Source organism: Stegodyphus dumicola, chromosome 8, assembly GCF_044657685.1.
Source record: "Stegodyphus dumicola isolate Sdum_Otavi_A_Nest chromosome 8, ASM4465768v1".
Taxonomy (NCBI): Eukaryota; Metazoa; Arthropoda; class Arachnida; order Araneae; family Eresidae; genus Stegodyphus; species Stegodyphus dumicola.
In genome coordinates this window covers 92,659,424-92,668,017 of record NC_140775.1, presented here as the reverse complement: position 1 = coordinate 92,668,017, position 8,594 = coordinate 92,659,424, and the positions used below count along the sequence as shown (strand labels likewise).

The 8,594-nt window shown below is 30.7% G+C and overlaps 1 long non-coding RNA gene across 1 annotated transcript; it reads left to right on the top strand.

Annotated features, from left to right (window-relative positions):
• Positions 1-400: 400 nt before the first annotated feature.
• On the top strand, positions 401-4,190 carry LOC146995904 (uncharacterized). The gene is made up of 2 exons (XR_015042871.1): positions 401-1,177; positions 4,035-4,190. It is a non-coding gene; the product is annotated as an uncharacterized LOC146995904 (long non-coding RNA).
• Positions 4,191-8,594: the final 4,404 nt, after the last annotated feature.

Here is an 8,594-nt window from a genome sequence, read left to right as displayed (position 1 = left end):
GTACTGTGTGATCGCCAGTGATTGAATATTGTTAATATGCATTGTTCATAAGGAAATTTGCTTATCTTTGTGTTATAGTTTTTATTTTAACACAAGCTGAAATTTGAATTATATCCTGAACCATTAATCAGGCCAATATTCTGCTACATAACATACAAATTTTCATGCAAAATCATTTCTTTGAGTATATTATAAAGCTCATTTAATTTTATTATTTGTACAAATTTTAGACAAATGTAGCATGTATCAGTTAAAGATTTATCAAAGCTTACTTGTTACTTGTGGTAACAGAGAAGTGTGAAAGATATTGTCACATTAGCGAACATGACAATCACTGATGCTTAGTTTAGTAATTTAATAATATACTGAGAAAGGCTGGGAACTTTCATAAGAAATTTACATGGTTTTATTATTTATTTTTTAGTTAAGAATGGATTTTGGATGTTCATGTGAAAGAATTCTGTTTAATTATATGTGAAAGAATTGTTATAAGTTTGTCATTTAAAAAAATGATTTAATAGTATGCAATTATCTTTTTATTATACATATATTACTATATATTTCTAATGCACTATGTAAATGTCAGTGCTAAACAATTGAGATACTATTGTCATTGTTTATTGTCAGGGCAATTTTTTCTTATACATGAAAAACTCTGATACTTTCTGATCATCTGCCCTCACAGCTTCAACTTATGCTAAAACTGCAAGAGTATGTACACGATAACAGCAAATTATGAATATGCATACCATACACATGTATTTACATGCTTTATATTTAATCTTTATTCCCGAATAGTATTCTGTTGGATGAAAAATATGTGAATATTGACCCAATATATATATATTTTTGTGTGTGTGCATCCTAAAATTTCTTGTTTGTTATAAAGTGCTTATTTGAATTACTACTTGTGAACAGAGCAGTAGATATGAACCAGAAACTAACCTAACATTTTGCCAATTTTCACAGCTTTGCAGATAGTCAGAAAGCACCAAAATTTGTAATAATGTTAAGTTTAAATGATGTTCTATAATTTTGTGTTAATTTTTCTATTCTATTAATTCTATTATTGTGTTATCAAACTTTCTGTAGGGATTTCAACTGGTTAAGCTGTTATTACCAGAAGAATTTGGTTTTCAAGCTTGAAAAAAATCGCAGCTGAAGGATTTTGTGGAAGGTCAGTCACACTGGTTTTAGTTAATTATAATTTCATTTTGGGTGAAGAAGTCTCAAATTTATTTATCATAAGTGTCTAAAAGCCTTCTAAATTAAATTATGCTTGTTTTGAAATTTTTCATGACGTTCATTCTTTAATTATTATTATTTTTTTTTAATTTACTAACTTATGTCCATGCACATAGTTTTGCATTTAATGCCATATCTTAAATATTATAAAATGTTAAAATTATACATTTCACTTAAAAATGTGGTTGTGACAGTAAATTTTCTGTTACATTTAATCATATCTATAAACACTGGTATAGATCATTTTTCAATAATCTATATATTATTCTGTGTATTTCTTACAATCAAGATCTGGCATATGACTTGCTTTTCAAATTGATGACATTGTGTAATAATGTAATCTAATGGTTAAAGTTTACTATGGAATGGGCCAAATTTAATAAATTATTCTTTGATAGAAATTTATTCATGTGTTCAGTCTGTCTCATCTCTTAAAATTGCTAAAGTAAATTTTATGTACTTGCATTTAGGAATTTTGACTGTATCAGTGTAATTTTGTTTCAGTTATTATAACATGGAAGAGAAAGAATTCATACATAGCTCTGTATTTAAAATTAGTTTATTAAATTCCCTAATAAAGAGGGATGTTTTGTTGTTTTTAAAGTTGATAGAGTTTAATTCAAAAATATGCCACATTAAGGGTTACTTTTTAACCTAATTTATAATTTTCATTACCTTAACATGTGAAATAATTGTTATTTGGAATGTTATTTTAAATATAAAATTAAAATGTAGAAGTATACTTATTTCATAGCTCTAAGAAACAAAAACAGCATGAGCACTATTTACTGTCTATCTGCATAGTGTGGCATGTCCCGTAAGACTGAGATTTGTATGGTCAAACCCATGTTTCAATTAAAGGAAATGCATGCACAATCTTCTCATTTTCACTTCGATTAAGGATTCTCTATATACTAACATAAGAAATCTATTAGTTCATGCAGTGTTATACATCAATATTTATAGACAATTGTTGTGGCTATGTTTATTATAATCTTGTTCACCGTAATAGCTGGAGTGCCTAAACCATCATGCTGTGTAAACAAAACTTAAATCTTCATCTCTGCATACTGCTCCACTAGTGTTTAAACCACTGAAATGGTGATTATGGTAGAACATCTTTGGTAAAAATTTACTCTACGGTAACCCTTGGCGAATTGTTTCTTTTTTGGTACCAAGATCGTCGCCTGGGAGGATCGGCACCAATTTCAAGATGGGCGCTACACAAAACCAAAATAAGAAGTCAAAGACATACACAAACTTGGTGTCCATGTACACATCGACCTATTTTAGCTTTAAAAAAAAAAAAAAAAAACACACAGAGAACTGCACAAACTAGGCATTGTGCACTGCCTTAACTTTGTCCATGTACACATCAATCTATTTTCACTTTAAGAAAATCAGAAAGTTAAAACTATCATGTTAACCAGAAAAAATTTGCCGCTGTCATAAAACACAGAGACAACCAAAAATGCACAAACAGAGCGGAATAAGTTGCAAAAAATACATATTTCCTAACATAAAAAATATTAAACAACAAATCTTTTAACAAAAATTAACACACAGAGATGAATAAATAAATGAAACGTCATTTTTTAACATACCTTTTTTTCAAATCCATACGTTTAGGCTTCCCACCACCATCTCTTCCATCCTCCAGGTAAGCAATTCAATTAAAGTTTTCGTCTCTTAGTCACCTCAGACGTACTCAAATGATGGTACCCACACCAAAATAATAGCAAGTTCAAAATACTAGACCATACCACTTACATGAAACCAAACACTGCAATTGAAAAGAATGGTAATAACCAAAAACCCGGGTCCATACAAAAGAGTTACTATTACAAAAAAAGAGCCCAAAACTAAATTTATCACAACACATTGACAATATTTGCGGAAATAACCCTTTTTTATTGACAAAAACTTAATTTCCCTCCTAAGGATACTTTCGCTAACATTATCAACATTAGGGTTACCAAAAAACTTATTTGACACAATGGGCTTCCAGATTTCATGAACAACCAATACCACTTTGCGATTTTTTTCAGACAGAAACTGAGGTGTACCATACAGCAAAGATTAGCCACATCTTCATTTACTACTGTTACAACATAAAATATATACTTCTTTGGTAGATTTCTGCAGTTAAATTCAAAGTTTAAAAATGAATAAAATTAAAAGTTAAAAATGAATAAAATCTAATCTGTGCAGAAAATCATGATCAGATTTTATTTTCTGCACATGGTTAACAATCACTTATGTGTTATCAGATGAATGTTACCAGATGCAGTTAATTATTTTTTACTTGCCAATCTCATGAGACAAGTTTTTTTATTTTTTTTATTTTTTTTTTTTTTGCTCCTGCAAGATAACTTTACTTTGTGTTACAAAATAAATTCATTCTCATTCGTTTTGGACTTGCCTACACATTAAATTTAAAATAGTTTTATGATTAGGTAAGATGTGATTATCATAATTTTGTTTCTCTGTTTATCTTGGCAACTTTATATATTGATTCGGTATCCAGGTTACCTACCAGTGGCTGATTGATAAAACTGCTCATATGTTCAGCTGGTAGGTAGTTTGAGTTTAGTTTCTGACATAAAAAATTTTAAAAGGCATCCCCCATATTTATTTTACTATAATTGAATAATCAAATAATTGTTTATAGGTACTAAATATTGAAATATTTTAAATGCTTCCTTTAATTTGCATTCTAATAGTCATTTGTTTAAATTTAATTATAAATTATATTCACATATAGTAATTGTGAGTGTTTTTTATTTTAGGTGCTGTGAAAGGCAATGGTAGAGATCCAGTTTATCAAGAGTTCTTATATATATTTTGAATTTTGAAAAGTGTTTTTCATCTGTTAATCATAATATAGTGCCATAAATTTCTGAAAGTGTTTATTTTTCATCCAAATAAATAGGTTTACAAAATTTGTCATATTAATATATCATTATTTCAGGATTTAGCATTATTATAAATATTTATTATAACAGATTTAGCTGAACTACTTTTTTAGTCTCTCTGCAGATGAAGTCACAAAGGTAAGTGGTTAGATATTTTTCTGTATTCCGTATTAAGTAATTTTATCTGGTAAATTACCATTGTAAAAGGGTCATTTTAGATAGGGTCATAGAAGAGTCCGGTATAGTGTAACAAATATTTATTAACAGGTTTAAATTACACGCGGACATTACATTTAACTTTAAGAAAAATTACAGAGCAACAGTCTGGTACAACCTATCTAGTGGGAGCCTTGGCTTTTACTGAAGTACTTCTCTGGCTACTCACCAGAGGGCAGCCTTGTAGTCACAGTTAGTCCAGTTTATGTTAAGGGATTGGTTACACTATTACTTATATACTAAAGGTGAAAGAATAAGCTTTCCTTGAAAATACAAAAATTTTTAGACAAATTTTAAAAAATTGGTATACGTAAAAAATTCTCAAACTGCCGCATATGCGAAACTTAAAATGTTATATACGAAATATTTCAGAAATATAAATATTTTCACAATTTGTTAACTATAATTCACTGCATTTGTTATATATAATCACAGATTAAGGTAGTAGTACTTTTCTCACTCTGATTTCTCATGTATTTTGATTCATAAATACATGTATTTATGTTATGTAGAGAAATTATCTGATAGCGTTATAAAAATTGGGTGAATGATTTTATGATTTATGGAAATCTTAATTTTTATTTGATTGTGAATTATTTATTTTAAGGCTTTAATTTTGGGGAAAAACAGATGCTTCTGGAAATATTATTTAGTTTAAATGAATATTATTTATTTTCTTTTATTTGCAAATCTTGTACAAACTTTTATTCATTGTGAAAGAAGCAGGGAAAGGGAGGCAATTTTTGCCAAGTCATGATTTCGCGCGCTTTGTCCTTTAGAATGTTCGAGAAAGAATTTTCATTGTTAGTTGACCTTAAGAGAGAAAGTACGTGACAGAAAGGTCAAAGGTTGCTACTTGTCTTTCAATGTAAGTCATTCAGGTTTTTGGCGATTGAGGGTCCGGTTGTTGGCTAAGTGAAGAAAGGCGCGCATGCGCGATCACCCTTATTTCCGCATTCTGGAGTTGAAAACGAAGATTTTGCCATAATTAAGGGGGCGATAAGTGAAGCCATAGTGGGAGCCCGTTTTGTGAAGGAGACGAAGGAAATTCGAGTTGGATTCACTTTTTGACGCACTCACGCTTGGACTCGCTGACTTTTGGGCTTGCTGGATTTGTGGACGTTGCTCTTGAAAACTGGCTTGAAGGAAATTCGAGTTGGATTCTCTCTCTTACTGACTGGCGGGTGGAACTTACTTGGGACGTTACTCGTGAAGCTTGCTCTTGGGATGAGTAAGAACAGGCGAGCCGTAATTGCCTAGAAAAAACGTTTCTGACCTGAAGCTGAAAACCCTCTTCCTTGCGGCGTGCTGGTAAAGAGGCGAAATTTGAACGAGTTACCTGCGTGTTGACATAGGACTTTCAGGACCAAGCGGATAGCCGTCCTGGGCAGCAGTGCTCCTGTTTCTGTTCTACAGTGGGAATTTGCGCCTACATTTTAGAACCAGTGTCAAGATGAGCCCGGCCGACATCAACGCTTGATAAGATATGAGTCCTCCACCTCAAGATGTCCCCTCAAGATAAGTTTTATTTTTTTGGTGTGTTTGAACTTTAGGCAAGTTTTTCAAAAACGTCCTTAGCAGTAAAAACAATGTCGAATCTAAAATTTAACTCTCAGGCCTTAAATTGTTCCCCTTTCCTTTCTTTTAATTTACCAGACAAACCTTAAGTTTTTTTTTTTTATGAATTTAAATGAAAAGACTCTCAGATGAGGTTAAGATTTTTCTTATTGTGATGTAATTGAATAAACTGATATTTAATCTGGAACCTCTTACAGTATGTTTTCTTTATATATTTAATATGTTTTTTTCTATATTTCTTGTATATATATATTTTTTTTTTTTTTTTTTGTGTTTATTCGATCCTCTCACGTGAAGTAAACATATATAACATTGGTGCCGTGACCTCTGCTTAGTGAAGGATCGAATCAGTAACTGATTTTGTGAATTTATTATTTCGTATAACTTACTGTTTTAAGAAGGTGTTAAATTTTATGTGCTAGGATTAATTAGAGTTTTTGATTTGTGTTTGCTTAGTTGTTAATACGAGAGTGATAAAGTTTGAAAATGTGTGTGAATTTCAAAAATTTTGGACTTTAACGTTAGGCAAACAGAATTGAACTTTAAAATTAGGAAAAATATATATTTTAATGTAGCAGAATAGGTACTGTACATTTTTACTGTTGAAAATTCTTGAGTGTTTTCTGGATGTGTATTTTTGATTTCTGATTTCTGATACAAGATGGAAAATGAATTATTTCCCGATAATCCTATGCTATTTGTGTATCCTTGTATAAAGTTTCGAGTGCTTGTCTTTAAAAACTGGACTCATTTTTTGAGCACTTCTAAGAGAAAGAGATTAAAGACTCTAATTATTTTACTGAATGAGACAAGCCATAGCTATGCGTAGCTAGAAATTTTTTTGTGTTTTTGCTACTTATTTAACCTAGAATCTTGTGAAATGTGTAATTGTGAGGGGTAACGTTAGAGAAATTTTGATTTTTTTTGACTTAATTGAATAATATTTTGTGAAATGTATGTAATGTTTTCATGATTCTCTAGCGTAGTATATTATTGCTTTTTGATTTACAATGTTTTGATATGATTCCAGTATATTGTGTAATGTGTTAGAAAATTTAATTTAGTATTGAGCAATGAATTTTATAAGTTCTGAAGGCATAATGATACAAATGAATGAGTAATAATTGTAGATTGTTTTTTTTTATTGAAAAATTCTGTTTTAAAGTTAACATGGGTTAGATTTGGATTTTTGCCTGAGATCAGCAATAGTGATGTTTGCATATTTAATTCTTTTTGGATTGAATTCTTCAGCTTGAGTGAAGTTCTAATTATTTTAATGAGCCAGAGTAATTGAGATTAGTTATCTTCTGAGTTTTAAGTTTGTGAAAAGTTGTCAGGTGAGAATTGTTTAAACAATAGAAATTGACTTAGTCTTGTGAATTGTAGAAAGTGAATTTTAAAGAGAATTTTGGTGACCACGGGAATTTGTTTTGTGGAAATTTTTAGATAAGTTTGAGAAGATTAGTTACTTTTGCTCTGTACTCGTGTGGGAATTTTCTGTTGATTACAAGTAGTTTGTCTTGAATTTGCTAGTGAATCGTAATAAATTTGATTGGAGTTATTGAATTTCTTTCTTGGTTGGACTTGTTGCTGAATTTGGGGTTAATTCTTGTTTTGGCTTAAGTTTTGTATTTGAATTGGTAGTATCAAGATAGTTGTATCAGGTTTTTGTTTTGTTTTGGTGGTTTCTGCCAAGGTCCGTAAAATGTAAGTTCTCTGATGTTTAGTTTCTGTGGAAGAATTGAGATTTCTGTGGTCATAGGAAAATAGTAGAATTTGAGTTATGGATTTCATTTGTGTGATTTTTAGGGATTTTGAATTACGAGTTATGAGTATTTTTTTTTTTTTTTTTTTAGTTTAGCCCTTTTGAGAACTTTGCATTTGTTGCTTGCAGTTAGGTCTTGCGTGAAGTTGTAATGTCCTGAAAGCTCGTCTTCTTGTAAATACTTGCACTTCATGGTGGCACTTGACCTCTTACACCGAGAGAAACAGGAACTTGTTATCTGAGAAAACTATTGTTGTATCTTTTTTCATTGTGTTGGTTCAGAATGGTAACGTTTCGGTCAGTGCACTTTCTTGCCGAGATTAGAGATCTTATGTTCTCTTTCAACGTGTCTGGAGGTTTGCTTGATACGTAAAGTTTGAGTCTGTCATTTATAATACAGCGCTTTTCTCAGCTTACATGGACGCGGTAAAGAGTTACTTTGTTTCTTTTGTTTGGGTGGAGGTGTTGCTGAAGGCTGCTACTTAGGTTACTATACAATGTTTTTGGAAGAGTCTGATGCAGAATAGATCTCAGTTTTTGCCTAAAATTGGGGGGTTTGTTTTGAACACTTTTTTGATTTGTGATATTTTATTTAGTGTTCTAGTAACGTGCTTCAGTCCAGCTTTGATTGATTTCTTTGACTAGTTTGAAAAATTTTGTGGACTTAATGGATTTTTAGAATTACTGAATTTTTTTTGGTGTTGTCTTACTAAGGGGACTTTTTCAGTTTGGCCAAACGTTATTTTGTATATGCATTAGGTTGTATTATTATTATTATTTTTTGGTGTGTGTATTGGATAAAATTCTAATTGGTATTTGCACAGCGTATTCGTTATGTTAATTTTCGGAATTGATTTTGATTGGGTTGAATTTTT